We start from the raw sequence: 23,812 nt of genomic DNA on the forward strand, positions 1-23,812 counted from the left end.
CTCTCCACTGTTGCTTAGATGGTTAGTTGGTATCATTCTTGTAGATATCTGGACATTTCCCTAGTGTCTGGTTTCCCTTTAAACCTATATTGGTTCCCTCTCTGATGGTATATCTTATCTTGCTCTCCTCTATTCTTCCCCCTTTTAGACCTTTCTGCTCTCTCATGTCCTCCTGACCCCACCTTTTCTCCCCTTCTCATTCTCCTAGCTCCTTCTTCCCTCCTCCATGCTCCCAATTTGCTCAGGGGATCTTGTCCTTTTCCCCTTCTCTGGGGACCATGTATGTCTCTCTCTTAGAGTCCTCTTTGTTGCCTAGCTTCTCTGGTGGAGTGGATTGTAGGCAGGCAATCCTTTGCTGTATGTGTAAAATCCATATATGATTGAGTCAAGACCAGGCTGGGGAAACCCACAGAAACAGCTGACCTGAACAAGGGGGAGTTCTTGGCCCCCAGACTGATCACTGGGAAACCAGCATGGAACTGATCCAGACCCCATGAATGTGGGTGTCAGTGAGGAGGCCTTGGAAATCTATGGGGCCTTTTATAGTAGATCAGTACTTATCCCTAGCATAGGAATAGACTTTGGGAGCCCATTCCACATAGAGGGTTACTCCCTCACCCCAGACACAAGAGGGAGGGCCTAGGCCCTATCCCAAAGGATATGACAGACTCTGAAGACCCCCCCAAGGATGGTCTCACTCTCCCTGGGGAGCAGAAATGGTATGGGATAGGTAGGGTGTTAGTGGGTGGCAGGGGAGGAGGGGAGGGAGAGGCAGCTGGGATTGACATGTAAAATAATCTTGTTTCTAATTTAAATTAAAAAATGAAGAAAAAATGCAATTGTCAGATAATCCACGAAGTAAGGTTACTATGAGGTCAAGGCTAACCTGGACTACATAGTGAGTAACTTTCCAACATAGGCTACAAAACAAACAAACAAAAAGAGTTCAATGTGCTCTAATCTAATGCATTGTCTTTGCAGAATATTTATTTCTCAAACTGTATTTCTAAAAGTATAATTACATTCTTATAACTGGTTTCAACTTCATGAAGGAAGACGGAATAAAATCATTCCTAATGACAAGAGAGAGCATGTACACATCTTGGTGAAGGTTAAGATGGCAAAGATGCAGAAAATATACGTTAGTAATTCTCAGAAGTAGAGGATGAACTAATCAATAAGCCACAAAGTAGTTCCTATAGTCACGGTAGCAGAATTTGGGTAGGCAAATGCAGAGTGCAGTGGGCTAGACAAACTCAAAGAAGATTCATCATATAGAAGGGTTTCTGAGCTGAATAATTAGATCAGACTTCAAGAAAAGAGGGCTGACAAACCTTGAAGAAATTTAGTAATGCCATGTTTATATCTGAAATGGCCTCCACAGAGTCATGTGTTAGAGGACGTGGTTTCCCAGCTCCTGGTGTTGAATTGGGAGGCTGTACGATATTCGGACCATAGCTGGCTAATATAGGCATTAGGTGCAGGACTTTGAGAATTGAAACACACATTCAATTAGAGTCTAGCTTGTCTGCTTCCTGGTCTCTAAAATGAAAGAAGCACCTGTAGCATTCTTCCACTATCAATAACTTTAACATGACTGAGCTAAAGGCAATGTTTCTTTCCTTAAACTGCTTTTGTCAGGTTTGTGGGCACTAACACAGCTCACCACATCACTGAGGACTTTCTTGGATCCAAGTGTTCTGCTAAATCATTAAAATGCATTATCACACAGGTTACAGATCTGGCTCTGTTGGTAGAGTGCTGGCCTACCACGCACAAAATTTTGGGTTTGATCCCCAACACAGCATAAAACTGACATTTTAGTACATGACTATAAGCTCAGTACTGGGGTGGTAAAGGCAGGGGTCAGAGTTTTAACGTGAATTGGGGGTACCAAGCAAGTTTGAGAGTGGTGTGAGTCACAGGAGTCTCTGCCTCAACAAATAAATGTATTTTCACATTGAATTACCAGAAGACCTTTAAAAATGCTATTCCCATTTTATAGAGGAACACACTTGGCTTTACCAGTTAGGTCATGTTCAAGTTCAAACCAATACCAAGTGACGTAACTGATAGTTGTTGACTCAAGTTTAAACTATCTCATCCCAAGCCCTGTTTTCTTTTCCATTTCTCTGCTTTCCCACACTGTCTTAACCACATAGATCTGGAGAGCAGACAACTCATTAAGGTGGGGCATTCTCACTCAAGAGTAAACCTACACACTTATCCATAGAATCCAAATTAGTCTCCTGAGATGTCTCCCATGCCCCTTCTGTGATTAGGGAAGTAGTCAATCTCCCATGCTCCCCAGCACCTGTGTGATGCTAATGCCACTCCACATATTCACAATTCTGATTTTTTTTTCCTTCCCAGCCATCTCTGACTGTGCTGTTCACACTTTCAGTATGAGTATTCTATTCTTTTCCTGGGCCATCTCATTAACATATTTAACACTTCAGAATAAGGAGATGCAAAGCCTGATCTAAATCTTTAAGAAGTGCTAATAATAATTTTTCAGGCAAATCTCATTATTTCTCCATGCTTTCCGAACAGTCGCACTCTAAAGTAATTATAATATATGCCAGTGGCTGGTCCAGCACTCTAGGGTCTCAGACAAAGGCTGGGACCTGTTCAGAGAAACCAGCAGCTTAGAGGAAAACGAAAGACCCAGGAAGGGGACTGTTGGTAATGCCTGGTACACAGTGTGTTTTTATCATTTCACTCTGAGTCATTTACCTTCACTCTGACCTTAAAATCACTGAAATAAAAGTAGAACTTTTATCGCTAAGAGAATCAGAAGGTGAAAAAGTTTGTATGAACAGTGATGCAAGGTTAAGTAGAAATTCAAGAATATTGGTGAGACATGCCTTCCACAGAAATCAGAAAGTACAAGGTTTAAGGGCTCTTTAACTCTTACATGTTTGCCTAGATATTGACCTAAGGAAACATCTTAAATAGGCTTCACCAGATTCCTGTGCAACTTTAAAACTTACCTTTATTGGGCCCAGATTTGCTTTGTATTTTACAAGCCTAAGGTTTTCCTTAATTTCGTGCAAAACAATTTTTAAAAGGAGTGGTTTTATATACATTTCTTTTTAAGTTTTGCTTATGTGTTTATTGTGTACATGTTTGTGTGTTGTGGGGAAATTCTATGTCTGGTGTTTAAAGGATAATTTCTAATGTTTCATAGGTGCTGTCCACATCCATCCCTTATTTAAGGCAGGGATTCTCACAGATGTCTAGCTACACAATTAGGCTAGGCTGTCTAACCAGGAAGACCCAGAGATTGGCTTGTTCCCACTTCCACAGCTTGATTGTGAAGTTATGCATAGATTTTTTTCACATGACTGTGGGATCACATTTAAGGTCTTGTGTTTACAAGGCAGGCACTTTACAACTGATCTCTCCCTCCAGGCCCTCTATGTCTTTATAAGGAATTTTTACCTGATTCCTGCCTGCCTCCAAATTCTAAAAATGTAAAACTATTTTTAAGAGAATAGCAAATGAGGTATGTGTCTTTTACAAGGCTTCTAGTGTTTCAGGCTTCAATAAACAATTCAGTGTCAGTGGGAAAGAAGTGACTACTGTTCATGTCTGACAACTACTAAACTGCCAGTTACTTAGAGTACACAGCCATGTTCATATATCAGTTACTATTATATCAGAGGACTCCATGAAATTCTCAGCTAGTACTGTGGATTCATGTGTTGTAGTAATGAAGAACTATGAACTAGTGGACATGCTAAAACTGTTCTGATTTCTACATCCCCCATTCTATTTGAAGGCCATCAGATTGACTCATGTAAGTACTTTTCTTGCTCACAGTATGTCTGCCAGGAGAAGTGTGATTCTAGGCTAAATGTCAGCTCTAAGCATGACACCATCATTGGACATATTCATATCCAAACCAAATGTTATCTTTATTCCTAAGCATGGTCCTTGTATCTTTAGCTGCTCTTCCCTGTTTCTAAGAGTTGAAGTCCACAACTGACATTTGTTTCCCTTCAACACGCCTATCTATTCTGCTCTGAATTCTATGGCATATATCTTCAGTTAGCTTTTTGAATCCTTCATCTCCTTTTCACATTCTCTATCACCATCTAGTTTGACCATACCTATTTGTGCTTTGAGCAGCTACAGTAAGTTCTAAGTGATCCTAAATCTAGATTCTGCCTTTCTAGTTCTGTTAGGCACACCCTGTTTAAGTGCCTAGTTCTACACAATTCAATTACTTTCTCTTCCTATATTTATAAGGCAGGCTTTCTGAAAATTCATCCTGACTCTCTAGAGACAAGCTCAAGACCCATCCCATCTCAGACGCAAACTTCCTTACTTAGAAGTGGAAGGATTAAAATTGTTTCATAACACTCAGCAGATTCCTTGTTAATCCCAGACGGATCCACAGCACAGGATTCCCCCTGGACATGGTTAGAATTTGGATAATTTTTGAGACCATAATGACATATAGGGAGGCTTTCTACAGAATAATTGAATGCAGAACCTCATGGTTTAGGTGCTGTGGACCCAGTCAGGCAACAGGGTTACCCTCCCTTTTCTGGTGTTGGCCTCCTTTTTACACCAACCCAGGTGTTGACATCTTGACATATAATTCAGATACGTCAAGTGACATTTGCTATCTAGTTCAAATATGACATCTTCTACTGTCTTCTCTATTTTCATTAATCTGACATGAGTGACTCATATTTTAAACTTCATGTCATTTTATGCATAACTTTTTATGTGCATATGACCTTCTGCCTCATTTGTTAATGTGTTGAGTGTCGTGTCCCGGGCTAATTCTGTCTTCCATGTTGCAAAATCTTCCAAAGACGGCTAAGTGCCTCAATTTACCCAGGTCCTCCTTCTCACTTCCACCTCACTGATTCAGAACTTGAATATGAAAACATTCTTTGAATGTCTATTAAATGAGGTAACAAATTAAGAGCTAAGGAAGCAGTTTTAAAATCTCATATCTAACATGTTATTTAACAGTTGCCTGTACATTAATAAAGAGAACATAATTTCATAATTATTACTTGTAACTATAAAATGGCCTGACAATAACTGGAAATACAATGTAACATTGACTCACCTATTAGTAAATCAGCTATAGAATTTCATGCACTATTCCTGAGAGTGGCTCAAATTTTTTAAAAGTATTTTTCATTCTTTGACAGATATATATATATATATATATGTATATGTATATGTATATGTATATGTATATGTATATATATATATATATATCACTTCTATTCAATGCTAACTCTCTCAGACTCTTAGTGACACTTAATCTTGTTACCAACTTCATACTCTCTTAAAAACTATTTAAAAACTATATATTATTAATGGCACTTTTAGTCCACTTAGTGTTGCCCATATGTACATGGGTGTGGAATAGCCTCTTGGGCATAAACAATCTACCAGCTGTAATAGGCTTGGCAAAAATGGAGCTCTTCTAAAAAGACACTTGTGTCTCTCAATCAGACTATCAGACTTGAAGTAATGGATCTCAAAGAAATGAGAAATCCCCAGAAATCTCTTTCTGAGCGAAGGAAAAGCTCCAGCCAGAGGAATAAGATTTCATACTCTTCTAACAACCTGTCAGACTATTTCACAGGATGAGGCTAAAGCCCAGATAATGATGGGTCAATGGTGGTCAGGAACATACCATGACATGAACTACTTAGAAATAGATATCTTTGGCTCTCTATTTAAGCTGTAGTTTCATTCCAGGACTCTGAAGGGGGACTTGGGGTCTGGCTGGACATTTCCCCCTCTTTCCATTTGGCCACATTGAACAAATAACTCCCTTTTTCTACTTTCCACTTTTGATTTGGCTCATTGATTGGATTATTGAGGATGGGTAGCTGGACATGATTTTGGGTCATAGACTGTGAACCATAAGTTTGATCACACAGTGGCCATGCACCTAAAGGCTACATGGTCTCTTTCCATCAGGAACCATCAGCTCCTAGTTACTCTTCAAGTAGGGTTGGAGCCTGGGGAGCCAATACCTTATCCATGCTGAAATTGTGACTAGTTGAGAGGCTAGCTTGTATCCAGATGCTGTGGTTAAAATTATGTTACTGCTTATGATATCAAAGTCAACTTTTACAACCCTGTAGTCTGCATTTTATTTCAATTTAACACCTATAAATTTTAGAACATTTTTATAAGCTTGGAGAAAATATAAACAACATGCTTGCTGTTCCTCAAAGTGATACTTTGAAGACTGGAAAGTATTTGCAGAATATTTCTCAAAGTCACTGTTTGACTTTTATTTCTTGCTATGTATTTAGTAAATCAAAAGAAATTTCCACAGCATGTTTTGTCCTATTAGATGACACTCAGATCCCCAGTATAGTCACCTATGTTTTGAGTTCACTGATTAGGAGGTGGTAATGATCCTGGTGTCCTAAGAACAAGATGACTCTGTCACTAATGTTCTGGGTGTTTCTGGCATTACAGAGACTATTCTGAGCTATTCTAAATTGGTGTGTCCATATGCTTATGGCCACATGGAAGTCTTAGCTGAAGCAACCAGTACCTCATGGCTTTTAATGAAAGAAAACAGTGCCCACTTTATGACTCATGTGTGTGATCCCAAATATATTCATTCCCAAAATGTTTCTCATAAAAACCAATACGATTTTTGTTTATGTTTTTTTTTTGTGGCAGGGTTTCTCTGTGCAGCTCTGGTGTCCTGGAACTCACTCTATAGATCAGGCTGGCCTCAAACACACACTGATCAGCCTGCCTCCTCCTCCCAAGTGCTGGGATTAAAGGAGTGCACCACCACAACCGTTTTTTATGTGTTGAATTATTAGGATAGACTAATCAAGATATGTTTTCATGTTTAGTTGGGAGTGAGGTAGAAACAGATGTCAGCTATGTTTGGGATGAAGATTACCTTAACAGATATCATGCTTCCAACTTGATGTAAGAAAAATGTTACTCACAGGTATGGCACTTTGAAGTAAGGCAAGGCCAGACAAGAAGTAAGACAACACAGTTGTGTTTTCTTGAAGCAAGAGTCAGGGTACCAGGAGAGATATCGTGGCCTCTAGTGAGTCCATTGACTTGGTTGAAGTGCACTGGATGCTTAGATTCACCAGCAATCAACACCATACTCACTGGGGTGGAACTGAACTAAATGGAAAGAGAGAATAGAAAAAAATTAAACCCTTGAAATAGGAGCAAAGTCTGGAAGTGATGGAAGGAAATGTCAGAATAGTCTTTGATCTCAAGACTGGAGCCTTTTCTTAGACTATTTAATTCATTTGGTGCTTTTCAGATGCCTGGAAATCAATAATAACTGTGCTGCTTATTAAAGATTGCATAATTATATCTTACTTTGTTTTGATTTAAGAAGAGCTTGGTAACTGTTTTGTAAAAATGCTCTCTCACTGGATTTGTCTTGTGTTTAGTAAGACATAACATTAGAATGTATTTGGATAAACAATGGTAGTTACTTCCTTTCTCAGTCATTTGTCCCGCTTCTGAGAGGCAGGAAAAGCCACTGGCCTTGCTCTCCATGAGTAAAGAATTTTTAAGCAGAGTCATTGCAATTATCACAGGGCCCTGGGACCTCTCTACATGTGGAAAGCTGCCAGATGTGGGAAGAGTATTGGATGATATTTAGAGCTCCGGTTTCCTACATGGGCATAAGCAACCTTTGAGCATGGATGACATCTACCATATTCTCACTTAGGCGGGTGGTTATCTGGGCTAAAGAGAGTTAGTTCCTGAATGAATCATCATTGCATTTCAGTAGGCAGTAAAATATGCATGTGCAGAAGAAAATAGAAGGGAAACATTTCATGAAATTTGTCTGGACAATGATATTTTGTTTATGACTCCAAAAGAACAGGCAATAAAAATAATAATAGACAAATGGGACTGCATCAAACTAAGAGTTTCTGCACATCAAAGGAAGTAGACAGTAGGGTAGGGAAGAGAACTGGAGACCAGGAGAAAGTATTTATATATCACATACTTGCTAATAGGCTAACAGGGAAAATATATAAAGTACTCAGTAGTAAGAAACAAAATAACCATCTAAAAGCAGGCAAAAATTTCAATAGATATTCCCAAAACATAACACATAAATAAATTGCAAGCAGGTAAATGAAAAAAAGAAATTCTTGCCATTAGTAATCATTGGGGAAAAGCAATTAAATATGTGGTCCATACCTTTCAGGATATCTATTATGCTAACTCATGCCAGCAAGCATGTAGAGCAAAGAGAACTCTTACATAATGCTTGTGGCAATGTAAATTAATGCAGCCATCAAGGGAAACAGTATAAGGACTCTCAGAACATCAATAATAGAGCTATCAGCAATTCTACTACTGTATATATACACAAAGGGAATGAGCTCTGCATATTAAAATACATTTGCACTCCCAATGCTCACTGGCACATCATACACAGTAGTTAAAATCAGGACTTCCCATCAGCAGATAAGTATATAAGGGAGAGGTAGACTATTCACACAATGTGGTGATAACATAGCTTTAAAAAAATCTTTCATATTATGACAACCCGGATGAATCTGGAATAAGGACATGATAAGTGAATCAGATATGGAACAGACAGATACTTCAGATAAGCACTACACTGGGTAGGGGCACAGACCTACAGTCTCACACTGGAGAGGCTGAGACAGGAAGATTTTGAAGTTAAGGCTGTGATGCACTACATAGCAAGACCTTGTCTCAATAAAACTTAAGTCTTCCTTAGCTGATCAGATGGCTCAGTGAGTGTTCTCCACCAAGCCTGACAACCTGAGTTGTCAACCAATGATATACTTGTTGGAGGGAGAGTAACAAACTGACTTCCAGTAAGTGCACTCTGACCATCCCATGTTCATGCTCACAAACATACACAGTCAATAAATGTAATTTTAGAAGATCATCCTAATCTCATTTGTGGACCCTGAAGATGGTGAGCTCACGCAAGCAAGACAGAGGTGAAAAAGGCTTGCAGAGTGCATGGGGGAGTAAAATTTGGAAAAAGTTGGTCAAAGGCTATTGCAGATGCCAAAAGACAGGCCTCACTTTAAAAAGGATAGGAGACAGTTAATTGTAGAGCCAACTTGGAGTGACAGTGGCCTAGGAACATGGATTTCGGGATCCTTATATTCTATGTTCCAATGAGATACCAATTTTATGAACTGTTTATAGTAACAGAACCAAGCCATAAATCAAGACACTTTTCAAACACGTAGGTGGCTATACTAGGTAGGCAGATTATAGCAAAATGGGGAGATGCTTCTATGTGTCTTTGATGCTGACATAATCTTAGCCTTTTGATAGGTGAAAAGCTTGGGTTTTGTTAAGCAAATACATGCCAAAACACATTCACAAAGTTTGTATCTCTTAGTCACTGGTTGTTTTCGTTTAACACAGAGGTTGGCAACAAAAGGCTATTTAGGGAACTAAAGACAACTTAAAACAAGCTGGGTGTTGGTGGTACACGCCTTTAATCCCAGCACTCAGGAGGCAGAGGCAAGCGGATCTTTGTGAGTTTGAGGCCAGCCTGATCTCCAGAGCGAGTGCCAGATAGGCTCCAAAGCTACACAGAGAAACCCTGTCTCAAAAAAACCAAACAAACAAACAAAAAAAGACAACTCAAGATAAATTATAATGAGTTTGTGGATCTGCAGCATTCCAACCTCCTCATACTATGGTCATAATCCATCAATTAGCTTTTACAGATGCAGTTAGTTTCTTTCCGGATCATGTCATATTTCTCAGGCATCATTAAGAAACAGATGTTAGAGAGACCAGAGTCTGACCTTCAACAGTCAGTTTATTAGTGCACACACCAAGGGGCAGCCTCTCTCTCTTGTGGGAAATTGAGATGTCTGCCAGGGGAAAAGGCTGGCTGTGAGCCTTTACAGGGGCAGGGTGAGGAGCGTGGAGGTGAGAAAACTGTTGCAACCATAGGGGACTCACTATGCTTCTGAAGTCTCTCCTTCCTGAAATTGTTTGCCCAAGGCGAGATAGACTGTTTGGGGAGATGAACTGTCTCATAGATATTCCATTTTGTTCTGACCAATAAGAACTGTGCAAGGTCATTTGTAATGTCACAAGAAACCTGTTTTATAACCTAGGCACTCCATTGGTTCATGCAAACAGAAACATACATACACACACACACACACACACACACACACACACACACACACACACCAGTTAAAAGAAAAAAATTTAAGTGATTTAATTGCAAAAGGTGACCATAGTTAATAACATACTATATTCTATCCCTTCAGGAACACTTGGGCTACCCATGATGGCTGTCACTCCCAATGAGGAGCACAAAGGTAGTTTATAGGAGTGAACCATGGCCTGGGAACACAGATGTGGGTTACCACAGATTTGGTGTTTCAATGTAGAAGCACTTCCATCGTTTTAGAGAACAAAGAAACTATACATCAAGATGATTTTAAAATATACTGGTGGGTATATCAGAAAGGTTGCTAAAGGAAGAAGGGGATGGTTTTCCATAGGCCTCAGCTGCTATTTAATGAAATCCCTAGCTTTTTGGTTGGTGGAGTCGAAGGTCTGTTAACTTAATAAATTCTAAAAGGATTTTTATCTATCAGTCATGGCATGTTAGCTCGGACACAGAGGTAGACAAGAAATAACTATTCAGGCAGCTGAAGCTAGTCCAAGATAAGGTGATCAGCCTCTGGACCTGCAACATTCCAACCTTTCCATATCATTGCAGTTCTAATAAACCAGTCTTTGTAGACACAGCTTCATTGCAGGAATTTCCATTCAGTAAGGATCTGTCCCTCCCTTTGGGCCCTTGTTATGCTTTTGGTAAATAAACCTCTCCTGAGAGAAAATTCATGTCAGCATCCTGTGGACTTACCTTCTCTTATTTATAATGCAAACTAGCCCAATTCATCTAGTCTGTAAAGTATATATCTCTCAAGACATAATACATGTTGAATATATGTATTTTTCGATTAGAAAAAATTTAATAGGATGGTCTGGAGTTGGAACTTGGCACTATTGAAAGCTTGAAATCTTGAATGAAGAAAATAACATTTTCTCTAATGTGCTGGAAAGGTAAGTTTTAGTTTTCTGTGGCTAAAAATCACCATCTGCTTCATGGGCTGACTCTTAGGTCTGAGATCACCTTGCTGTGCTCCCACAGCTCAAACAAAGCAAGGTGCCCACATGTTTCCCTCCTCAGAAGTCCCAATACTGGCAGAGTAAACTGAAAGAAAACACTTTCTTATGTGTTTTCTGGATTATTATGGTATTGATTCATGAGAAGGTTTGTTCCATGGTGGGGATTATAGAGTGTCTAACACAACAGAATAAAAATATCAAGAATTTCTCCTTTTACACCAGTGTGAAAAGGGAAATATTCCCTTTGCTCCCCATTCATAGACGTATACATGGACACATTTGTTGCTAGTCTTTCCAAGGGCTTTATGGTTCACATTATGCATCAGAAGAGGGGCCTGTTGATAATACCCTGATACTACTTTGAATCAGCCACTTCTACAATTAGTGTAACTCTTGGAAGATTGAAATGAACATAAAAGCCCATGAAATACAACACTGATTCTATAAAATGTTCGGCCTCATCCAACGCTCCGAGACTAGAGTAATTGCTCTCTTTTTTGAGCAATGATCAGCTCTCATTTGGTACTTTGCATTGGAATCTTTTTATTTGCATGCACTCCCTCAGCAACCCGATTGTAATTCAGCTCAATGCCATCCCATTCAGCTTAAAATATTTATTCAGAAGAGATTGCATGGCAGGAACTGTATTGGGTGCTGGTGATAAACTGGAGACAAGACAAGGCCCCTGGTTTCTACTAAACAGCTTTATAACCAGATGAGAAGCCTGGCTCATCACACAAGTCTGATAGAGTCAGTGCAGTCGCAGAAGGAGCTCTGGAGTAACAGATGGCAAGGCAGGAGAGCAGAGGGATGAAGACAAGTGACAGGTTATGTTCCTTAGAGAGGGAACAGCTGTAAGTTGAGGAAGGATGAGAAATTCCTTGGGCAGAGGTTTGGGGATGAAAAGGAAGGGAAATTGCATCTTAGACAGAAAAAATGCTTTTTAAAGGTCTGACACAGGGGTTTGTAGTTCAGCACTGTGATAGATTAGAAAATGGAGAGGGTGGCGTTAAGATGAGCATATTAAAAAAAAAAAATCTGTGCACAGGTCTGGAAAGCCTTCATTACCAGGATACATGCAACAAACAGCTAGACAGAGTAGCAAGTGATAGTTGAATACAAGCAGGGACTATGTAAGTGACATATAAAGGTTCATAAGACTCAGGGAACAAGCTGGGTGTTGGTGGCGCATGCCTTTAATCCCAGCACTCCGGAGGCATAGGGAGGCAGATCGCTATGAGTTCGAGGCCAGCCTGGTCTCCAGACCGAGTGCCAGGATAGGCTCCAAAGCTTCAGGGAACAATTGTTTTTGAACCTACGCTTTTTTCCTAGCTCATCTGTCCACTTATTCCTAGGAGTGCTCTCTTCTTCCTTAATCGGCTATCCCTATTTCCAGTACCCTGTGTATCTCTAGAGTAAGTTTGTGTGCTGGAACATAAGAACCTAGAAATCTAGTGGGTATTCTTGGACTCAGACCCATGCTTCAAGGTTCAAAGAGTGGAGAATAATAGGAAGTAATGCTTAGACTCAGGTAATGAAGGAATTTGTACATTTTATTAAAGGCTTGGGATTAATAATAAGGTCAGTGGGAAATTGTGTGACTTGAATCAGGTTGATGCCTTCATTTCTTTTACTGATGCTATGATAAAATGTTCTGATGAAAGCAACCTATGTGAGACAAGGTTTATTTTAGCTCACAGTTCAAGGTACAATCTGTTATGGTGAGAATGTCAAGATACCAGAAGCTTCAAGCTATTGTTCAGACCACATTCATAATCAGAAGCAGGTAATGAGGTTTGCCCTCAGTTCCCTCCTTTTTTGTTATAACGTCCAGCACCCCTGCCCAAGGAACGGTCTCACAGCCCATCAGTTTTTTCACCTCAGTTAACAGACAATCCCCCATGTACATGCTCAGTGGACCCTGATTTTAGATCTTGTCAAGGTGGCAATTATCCCAAAACCATTACAGCTACTAGTAGGTGGTATTAATATCTGGAAAATTTGTGAGAGCTGATTAGAGCAAGAGAGTTAAGGCATATAACTGCAGTAAATTCAGTCAACAATGAGCAAAGCTCAATCAACTGGAATTGAACAACTACCACTTCAGTGATGGTATGTAGAGCTGTGTAAAATAATAACATGACTTTAAGGTCTCAGGGTGGGATGGGAATGCTTCCAGGGTCATTCCTAAATTCCACCTTGATGAACAATGGTGCTACTATCAAGGAGAGAATGGGGTGAGGATGCTTTCTATGGGTAGGAATACACATTCATTTTGGATATGTTTAACGTTCTTCCTTTGATCTCATGAGATAATCTAGGGATATTGCACAGTAGGCAAGCAGAAGTGCAGATCTGGAATACAAAGGAGAGGACCAGGGTGTGTTCCTTTCTGTGTCCTGAGTCTGACACAACCTCCTGCTACTTCAGCTATTGCAGAGCTTTGATGATAGCAGTAATTACGGTGATCTCCATGATAGACTTTTCACCAGATGTGTATTCTATCAGCATATGACATCATGGAGTCCTTGGCCTAAAATTAGATGGCCCCATGGAATAATTCATCCTCTCTGATGTGGTATTTCCTTTGATGCATCCTTTCTTAGCAACAGCAGGTGATATTACCTAGTCTTCCCTGGTACCCAGGAAGTTCATGAAGTGATCTGAGACTGCCCACAGGGTGGTGTGCCATAGTCCAGCTGTTGCCAAGATGAAAACAGCTGTCTCCAGATTGAGAAGAAACAAACACTGCTTTGAGCATCAAGGTTGATAACAACAATCATTTAGTCCCAAGCACATTCCAAGATGCTTAAAAAAACTGTTTCTTTCTTCTAGGAAGCCAGTGACCTATTTAAAACTGAAGTACTAATTGACTGTAATAGTAGAAGAAAGCCGGTCCTGAATGTTCACTTGCTTCTCAGAGAGGTTGTGCTTGATGGCAACCATGGCAACCATTTTGACTTCACAGGGATAGTTTGTTCAGTAGTAATATGGTTATTCATCTACTTGCTTACCAGAGTAAAAAGGATTTCCCCTTTAGAGGGGATTGGGTAAGGTCCATTGTGTGAGCACAGTGGAGTGGGGCGTTGGGAGCTGGTGCTGCTCTGAGCTTCATGACTGGACAGTAAGGGAGGAAAGCTGGCAGAAAAGTGGGTCCCATGATGGCCAGGGTCAGACTGAACTCTAATCTGGCATTATCCTCAACCCAGGTATCAAGAAATATAGACAGTAGATCTCAGAGGTTAATAAATTTGAATGTGGCCTTGTGGGGTTTGAATGATAATGGCTCCCATAAGCTCATATATTTGAATATTTGGTTTCTAGTTGGTGAAACTTTGGGGGAAGGTTTAAACAAGTGCCATGCCACCTTGCATGCAGCCATGCTCTCTGCCATGATTGTCATGGACCCCAACTCTCTGAAACTGTTGAGCCCCAAATTAAATATTTTTTCTTAAGTTGCATTGGTGAGAGTGTTTTATTGACAACACCTGAAAAACTAAGATAGACCCCTAAATGTTCTTAGGTTGGAAAATGAACTACAAGTTTGCATGTTGATAGAATTTGGAAAAAGGAATTTTGGAGGCATTTAGGGTTACATGAGTTAATAAAGGTGGAGCTCCTATGTCAGGATTAATAGTCATAAAAAGAGGACAAAAAAAATCTAAATCTATGCTAAAAGTCTCAGCTTGCCTCCTGCATCTCTCCACATGTGACCCCTTCTTCTGTGTTAGTGTGTAGCAGAAAAGTCTGGGGTCTTAAAGTTTCCAGTCTCCTGAATCATAAGGTAGGTGACTGTGTTTTCTTCACAAAGTGCGGTCTACAACATTCTATATATATAAGATGGACTAAGACAACATCCAAAGGTAGAATGGCAAGTAGAAGCCAAATAAAGAACACCAGAACTCCAGGGGAGTTGGAAGAGAGCAGGCTATGAAGGTCAGAGTGCTCCAGAAAGGATGCTTCTCTACCACACTTCTGTAAGTTCTCCTATCTTACTTTCCTTTTGCTGCTCTGTTTGCTTTTGAAGTTCTTCTTCTTTATTTTCCTTTGGTTATACTTTTTTCATTCCCTTAAAATAGTTATTCAATTTTATTTGATGGCACATGTGCTCTTTAAGTGTTTAATGCATACATCTCACATGACAGAGGTAGTGTCTGTTGTCTCTACTGCTCATAGAATTTGTAACCCTGAGTGTGCACATACATTAATAACTATGCCTCAAAGCAGAATGGAAATGTCTAAGAGTCTGTAAAGCACAGTGTGAACTCCAGTGCAGAAGGGATCATGCCTACAGGAGCAGTCAGAATGTATTTCAAAGGAGAGGTGATACTTTCAGCTGGGCAGTGAGCAATAGCCAGCGCCACAGTAGATAAACACAGAGAAATGGCTCAGCCAAGACTCAGCAATAAAAATCAAATCTCAAATCCAAAAAGATCATGACAAAAGACATCTGAGTAGAATTGGATAGTCTTACATTTTTCTTTTCTTTCTTTCTGGTTTCTCACAAGAATTTAGTTTTACCACTCCCATTATTTTCCCAGGAAATACTGACTCTCTTAAAACTCCATATAGTGTGGACCTCAGCCAACATTGCTTTCTAACATTTTTAAACTTTGTAGATAAAAAAACAGTATCAAATGGCATTTGATTGGCTCTGGATTGCTGTAGTCCTATCATATTAGCTAAGACCTCACTAGAGAATGTCTCCATGGTTTATAGAAGAAAGTTCAGCAAAAAGATATGCAAATTAAAAATTACCTAAAGATAATTTTCTCTAATCAAAATTGCAGAGTATCAGTTTTGTGAGTGAACTTGATAGAAAAGGTAGAGTGAAGACATATATATGAGTCTACTATTCTGTAAGTTTATTAACCATTTCCATATCCATTTCATGAGGCACCTAGTCAGCCTTTTGCTTATATTTGGATTGCTGTGTTTTGTGGCACTTTTGCAAGTTATTTTTATGTATTTTGAAATTAAGTCCTTGATAAAGTGTGTGTATATACATTTTTATATATTTATGTATTTCATATATTATAAACACAGTTGATTCTAATTATACATGGTAGTTAAAGTATATAAAGTTACTCTAAATTCTTCTCCATGGACATTATGATGGGCTTGTCAACAACCAGACAAAGATGGAGGAAAGGCTCAGTGAGCCTAGATTCTCAATGCTGAACTCTTTGCTACTGGTAGATTCGGGGATCAGGATAATTATTGCCTTCAGTTGAATACCTGATACTGATTCCACCAGGATCCAATAGATAGTTTCAATCCAACGGTGACATCAATGTCCATGGTTAAACAAAAATGGTTTATGTAACAAAACCAAAAGCCATGAATCAGAGAAAGGAGACAGGTAGGGGAATGCAGGGCTTTCTAAGGTGGGAGAATCAGAATGAGTCATTTACATGCATAAGATTAGCAGAGAACCTAAAAAAATACTTGAACATATGTGCATATATTTGTGTATATGTTTTCATGTGTGCATATATGCATATAGGTGTATATGCAGGTATATGTACACATGTATGTGAATGTAAACAGTATATCCCTATATGTATACATGTGTGAGACATGCATATATGTATGTAGATATGCATGCATTTATTTATAGATCTACATGTCCATGCAGCTGAGATGGGGTCTTTCTATATATCCTCCCAGGCTGTCCTTCCTCACACTCAGAGTGGTGAGAATATAGTCTTGCAGCACCACACCCAACCATTTGTTTTGATTAAAGCTTGTGAGATTTCCTAATGTAAGGATGGAATATCAACATATTTAGTAATCACATTAGAAAGTCTACTGTAAATCTTATCATACTATAAAATTAACCACATTTACCTTTCCCCAGATAATGCAACATGAACACTTCCATACATGTCACACTGCTGAAAGTTACCATTGTTTGTATTGCCATATGACATTATAGATGTATGGTCTATACCGCCAGTGTTCACTTAGATTGAAGTAAGTGACTGTTTACTGTTTACTGTTTACTTTGCTCTCTATTGCATCTTTCATCTCATGCTGCTCCTCCAGAACTGATCTTTCCTGATCAGAAAGTATACTTTAGGTATTTTTAAAAGTGATTTCATGTGGGTAAAAACTCAGCTTTTATTTACCTGAATGCATTGTTTTTCTTTATTGTTTCCTCATGATTGAAAGGAAAGAAGTTTTTGTGGACTTTTCAGCACACTGAAGATATGTATCCAATAATACATGATTTCTCATGATTTTGTGAAATCAGGTAATAGTCTGCCTTCTAATCCTTTTACTTTCAATTCTTGATCTTTTTTGTTGTAGTTGTTGACAATTCCTATCTCCCATGAGGGCTCAATGATTAATTCCCTTTTGCTATATAAGAAATAATCATAGGACTGATATTTAAGAATCTACCAACCCTCAAGCACAGGGCAGAGGTCATGGTGGTGGATTTCTTATAATCATGCCTATAGCAATAAATCAATTGAAACAAATAGATACTTTGCAAATGATGTGTAAAAAAATCCCATACAAGAGACTAAAATATGAAGAAAATAATGAAAGGAAATCTATATCAATAAAAGCAATAAAGGAGAGAAAAATTAAACAGGTGCAAAACATGCTAAACACAAAGATGTCATTAAGTGTGAGTGGGCTGCATTCTAGAAGAAAGCAAACTGTGGAAAACAAAAGAATAAAATTTAAATTCTTACTGCAGGCTTCTTAGCAGAGACCTCCAAGAAATGTGGAAACAATGAATTAGAAGGTGAAGAAGGACACAACAGATTATTTCCATAAAAAAGTCTCTATAGACAAAAGCCTTACTACATAAGAAATGACTGGGTTGTATGACAAAATATCCAATTTACCAGACAACTGTAATTTTAAAGTGTAGGTATTTAATCTAATCAAGACCCAAAATATATAAGGCAAAATTGGAAGAGACTGCAACAAAAAGAAAAACAGTAATTTGTGGTCAAAACTGGACATTTCAATATGACTCTTAACAACTGGTGGACTACTCTGACAATAAGAAAAGATTTGGACACAGAAACTAGTCGTCTTGATCTGGTGTGTTATACAGGGTTCTGTGCCCCCCAAAGCTGCAGAATACACACTCCTCTCAAGTACGCATAAAAGACACATTAAATTTGATCATATCTTGGGTTATAAAGCAAATTCAACCAATTTCAAAGGGATTAAATAAGGAAGAGCATGTTTTCTGACCCCTATGCAATTAAGCTGAGATCTACCAGATAACAGAAAAACCTCATGTTGGAAACTGAGAAATATACATTGGAATAAGCCAGAGAACCAAATCATTCTGGAATTCAGAAAGAAAGTAATAGAAACAGAGGAGCATATATGAAAACTTTAAAAACAGCATGCAAATTTGAGAAAGTGTAGGTTAATAGAGATTGATATAAGTCTCACACTCAATTATATAGAGAAGAAACAGCAAAAGAAGGCCAAGGAGGGTCAAAATGAAAGCTTTCATAGGGAAAAGTAGAAACTGATTAAAGAATATCACAAAAAAATGGTAACCTTTGGAAATCAGAAAGAAAAGAGGGAAAACAAAATAAGAAACAAGAAACACCCAGATCAATAATCCTCCAAACTACAAGGACAAGATGGGAATACAGAACACGGCATTTCCTACAAATGTGAGCATCAAAGAGATCACAGCAGCATAACTCCATAGCCATGTAGCAGTACCTCTGAAAGTCAGACATATTTGGAATTGTTTCCTCTAGAAATTAATGGCTTGGTCTCTCAATGTGGATGGCATTGACTGCATTGACAGGAGCAGCTGAAAGGGCTCAGTAAGAAGTTCTGACTCAAAGACATGATCAGGAAGGAACTGGGGAGGAAACGATGCTGAGGAAAACTCTACAGCATAGGGAGGGACAAATGACATCACAGCTGACATGGATTTTAGATCTACAGCGAAGAAGTAGCCTACAATCCACAATGCCAAAGAAGCTAAGACACAAGAAGTGCCCTAAGAGAGACACACATGGTCCCACAGAGAAGGGGAAAGCGACAAGATCTCCTAAGCTAATGGGGAACATGGGGGAAGAGGAGAGGGAGTTAGAATAAAGAGAAGGGGAGAAGAGGAGGACCTGAGGGAACAGGAAGATCTAGTCAGAGGAAGAATAGAGAAGAGCAAGAAAAGAGATACCATCATAGAGGGAGCCATTATAGGTTTAAAGAGAAATCTGGCACTAGGGAAATGTCCAGAGATCTACAAGGTTGACCCCAATTAACAATCTACGCAATAGTCAAAAGGCTACCTTAAAAGCTCTTCTCTGATAATGAGACTGATGACTCCCTTATATGCCATCCTAGTGCCTTCATCCAGTAGCTGATGGAAGCAGAAGCAGACAGCCACAGCTAAACACTGAGCTGCGCTCTGGAATCCAGTTGCAGAGAGGGAGGAGTGATGAACAAGGGGTGAAGACCAGACTAGAGAAACCCACAGAAACAGCTAACCCGAACAAGGGTTTGCTCATGGACCCCAAACTGATAGCTGGGAAACCAGCATAGAACTGTTCCAGACCCCCGGAAGGAGGTCTGCACAATCTATGGGGCCACTGGTAATGGATCAGTATTTACCCCTAGTATACAAAGGAACTTTGGGAGCCCTCTCCACATAGAGGGAGACTCTCTCAACCTAGACACACTGGGTAGGGTCTAGACCCTGCTCCAAATGATATGACAGACTTTGAAGATTCCCCCATGGAAGGCCTCACCCTATCTAGGGAGCAGAAATGGGCTGGGATGGGGATCGATGGGGGGCAGGGGATGAGGGGAGGGAGAGGGAACTGAGATTGACATGTAAAGGAAGCTTGTTTCTAATTTAAATTTTAAAAAGTAAAACAGTGCAAGAATTGAAAAAAAAAAAAAAGCTGGCATGTCTTATTTGTGGACTGTTGAGTACCAGTTTATAGAGGTGGGAAACTGATGATTGAGGGACAACCATGGACTGCTAAGGAGATGTGCTTGGCAATGCAAAAGAGATGAAGAAAGAGTGTGAACAAATGTCAGAGTGACTTCAGGTGGATACAGGACAGTCACACACAGCAGCCTCCAGATCATCAGGACAAGCAGAGGTTAGCAGAGAGATTTGTGGATTGAAATTGTTGGGAATTCTCTTCTAATTGTGTGTTAATGGATGAGAAAACTAAATAATATCAAGATAAAATCTCCTAAATTATTCTGTAATTTCAATATAATTGAAAGTAAACTCCCAACATGGTTTTTGTTAAATTTGACCATCTGGATATTGAACTTTCCAAGCAAATAAATACAAGCCAACATCAGAAAAAATGTGTGTGTATGTGTGTGAAGGGTCTACCATATACCAACATTTATTTTATACCTATATCAACCATGTTAATTTAATATTAGCATAGAATTAGAAAGATGGAGAAATGACAAAAATCTTGAAACAGGCTAAAGTGAGAACAAGGGCCCAGTAGAAGAGAATTACGTTGTGAATTTCTGGGAGAAAAGATTATTTAATAATTTGAGACAGTAAATGTTATCTATATTAAAAATGACATATAAGAATAAATGGTACATGTATCAAAGACCTGAATATTAAAGAAATTACTTTAGCCATTCCCAAGAAATTAAAATTTGCTTGTTTTTATAAGTCTTTTCATGATTAGTTTCTTTTAAGGCAGAAGTCTCTCCGATCCAGTGCTCTGGTTATTCAGGTCTGGCTCATGTCCTAAATAGATACAGCCAGTTTACTATCCCTCACTATGGCCTTTCTGGTGAAAAAGGGTCATCAATGATGAATGCATAAGAAAATAAAATCATAATTCATTCATGATTTTATTCTCTCATAGCCTTCCTGCTCCTTGTTTACCTTAGTTCCTTTTTTCTGGTTAAAAGAAGAGCATATCTTGAAATGTGTGTGTGTGTGTGTGTGTGTGTGTGAGAGAGAGAGAGAGAGAGAGAGAGAGAGAGAGAGAGAGAGAGAGAATCCTATGCATCTATATATTACAAGAAACCATTAAACTATTTTTATAGGTGTGGAATAAATGCTTCTATCTCCTTCTTTAGCACTGGTGTAGATTAGAAGAAAGGGACACACTTTTGTAAGAAAATTCCTCCACAGAACTTTTCTCTTCCCTTGTTCAGCTCTTATCTCTTCCTGTCTTTGGTCCTTTCCTTGCCCCACTCCATGGCCCAGAAGATGAACTGAGTCTGGCAGTCTTTGAACCCCACAGGAGATCCCCAGACAAGCCACTGGAGCAGAGATACAGGACCTTTGTAATTCTGCCTTTGCACCTTGCAGCATTTGTCAAAATTTTCTGAATAGAGCTCCAAATACTTTGCTTTGTATGTTATGAGTTCCTTAGATCTTTCCACAGACATTCTTCCCAAAGTACTTCTAGCTAGATAATGATCTCTGGAGACTCCCACCTGCTCCAGGACCATCCATTCCTCAGTGGGACATGTCGGATTGTGACGAGTTCTTGGGATTGTGACGAATTCTTGATCTTTATTTCTGAAACCAAATTTCAGGCTAAGAAATACAGATAGCATTTAATTAGCAATCGGCATGGGCTCACCTTCCAGAGACACCACTTTTTTCTTCTACATAATTCCATTCCAAAGTGTGCTCATTTAAAAGGAAAGGGGGCAAATTTCAATGAAAATAAGTGACAAGATCCAGCTTCCTTCATCATTTATCTTTAGCCAGGGCTCAGGAAGATTGTTAACTGGTTTCTCTTTTCTGTCCTCTTTTGTTGCTCTCAAATCTGCTGAATATTTCTGTAAAGCCATCATATGTCTGTTTCTATGGATAGCACCTCATTTGTATGAGCTGCTGGGAAAGGCCCCAAGTTTCCCACAAGAACCAAAAGTTGCACTGATCAAATCTAGAGAGCTGGAAGTGTGAAGAACTGTCCATTTCAATTGTAAAATTAGTAGGTTATGTCATCACACTCCAATAAGGATGTGAGATGAGGTCATCTAGGTTTTTGTTTGTTTGTTTTTTTCTACTAGTAACAATCAACAGGTGGACATTTGGGGGAAAATCAAGGTAGTTAGAAGTTGAGAGTGTTGAGGTTAAAGCCTGGGTGCTTGGATAGGGTGATGAGGGCTTGTCTATTGGTTTGAATTCTGGGGATAAGTTACTTTGGCATTACCCTTTGAAGGTGACAGAGGTTGTAACTAACCTCTGTTGACATGGTCTATCTTCTCCCTAATATAAAATCTCCACATGCAGAAGGAACTATATTAATATAACTTAAATAATACTTAAATCTCTAGCAGTAATTTTACTTCTGCCATGTGATAGGTAGTTACCAAACCTGGACTGAAATTTAATTGAAGAACAAGGGTGTGCTAGAGTCTGGACCAGTCAAGTTAGAAAATCTAAGCCCTCATCCATCAGGTCCCTATCACAGAAGGGAAAGGAAAGCTGAATGGATATTCGGGTACAAAGGTGAATCAGATTCTACCAGCTATTTCTCTAAAACAACTTTTTAGGAAGCATTTACAGTTATGAAGCTATCAGTGAAATTGTTCTGAAGTTCAACTAGCTGCTAATTAAGCAGCCAGTGTTGACCTCAAATTACATATGAGATGAACTGGACACCTCAGGATGCCAGAGGGAAGCAGACTCTAACATAAAATATAACAATAGTTAATATCGAGTAAATTGAATTTCTAAACAGACACAATATTTCAATCAGAGCATCTGCTAATTTTGCATTTGAACTGGTTAATGTGCCTCATGTCTGAAATAAAGCAACATAGAAGTTAATATTAAGTTGTGTGCAAATTATACATACACTAAAAGTAAGGAGCACAAGGTTGGTGTATGAATTTGGGACTGCCTTGGAGGAACAATGCAATATGGATAATATTAAAGCATTTGTTTTCTGCTTTTATATATTGTATACAGGTTTTGAGAACATGATTTTTTTTAAAAAATCTTTAACTCATTCCTCTAGCTCTTAGTTAATTCAAGTAACAGGAATCAGTTGTTGCAGTATTGTTGTTAGGGATAAATCCTATACTTAAGATGACTGCTTAGTCTAGGGATTCTAAATTATCTGGCATTATTTCTGTTAGAAAAATCAGTGTATACTGTATACATTCTGTCTTTTCTGGACTGTTTCTAGGTACACTAAAATGGAACAAAATATCAGGTTGCTTACTCTAACAAAAGATTTACAAAGTAGAATTTGTTGTTGTTGTTGAAAAGAACTTATTACATAGCTGGGGCCAGTGTGGAAAATGGTACCCTGTAGCCCCTTCCTCTGAGTGATGGGGATGCAGGGCTGTGCTGCAGCATCCAGTTAGAAATAGATTCCTGACGTTAGTAACTGCTGTGTTGGTTTGGTAAGAAAGGGAGAGTAACATGTATAAATTTTCTCAGCATTTAAATTATGTCCCCTAGAAAGGACCCTCGAGTGAAAATTAAGGCTTCAGAGTTGGTTCAATTTGCAAAGATGCTCAGCTATAGCTCAGATGGCTAATTATGACAGAAATAAAAACAGATAAAATGTTGTTTTGCTGACTTGATAGAGACTCACTCATTGTTCATGTACAAATGTCACTGCTGGTCTATTAAAGGACAAAGTACAACTTTTTTATTTTCCCTGAAGCCTGAGATTACAGAGGATGTTGAAGTAGATGTCTGTAA

Source organism: Cricetulus griseus, chromosome 3 (genome assembly GCF_003668045.3).
Source record: "Cricetulus griseus strain 17A/GY chromosome 3, alternate assembly CriGri-PICRH-1.0, whole genome shotgun sequence".
NCBI lineage: Eukaryota > Metazoa > Chordata > Mammalia > Rodentia > Cricetidae > Cricetulus > Cricetulus griseus.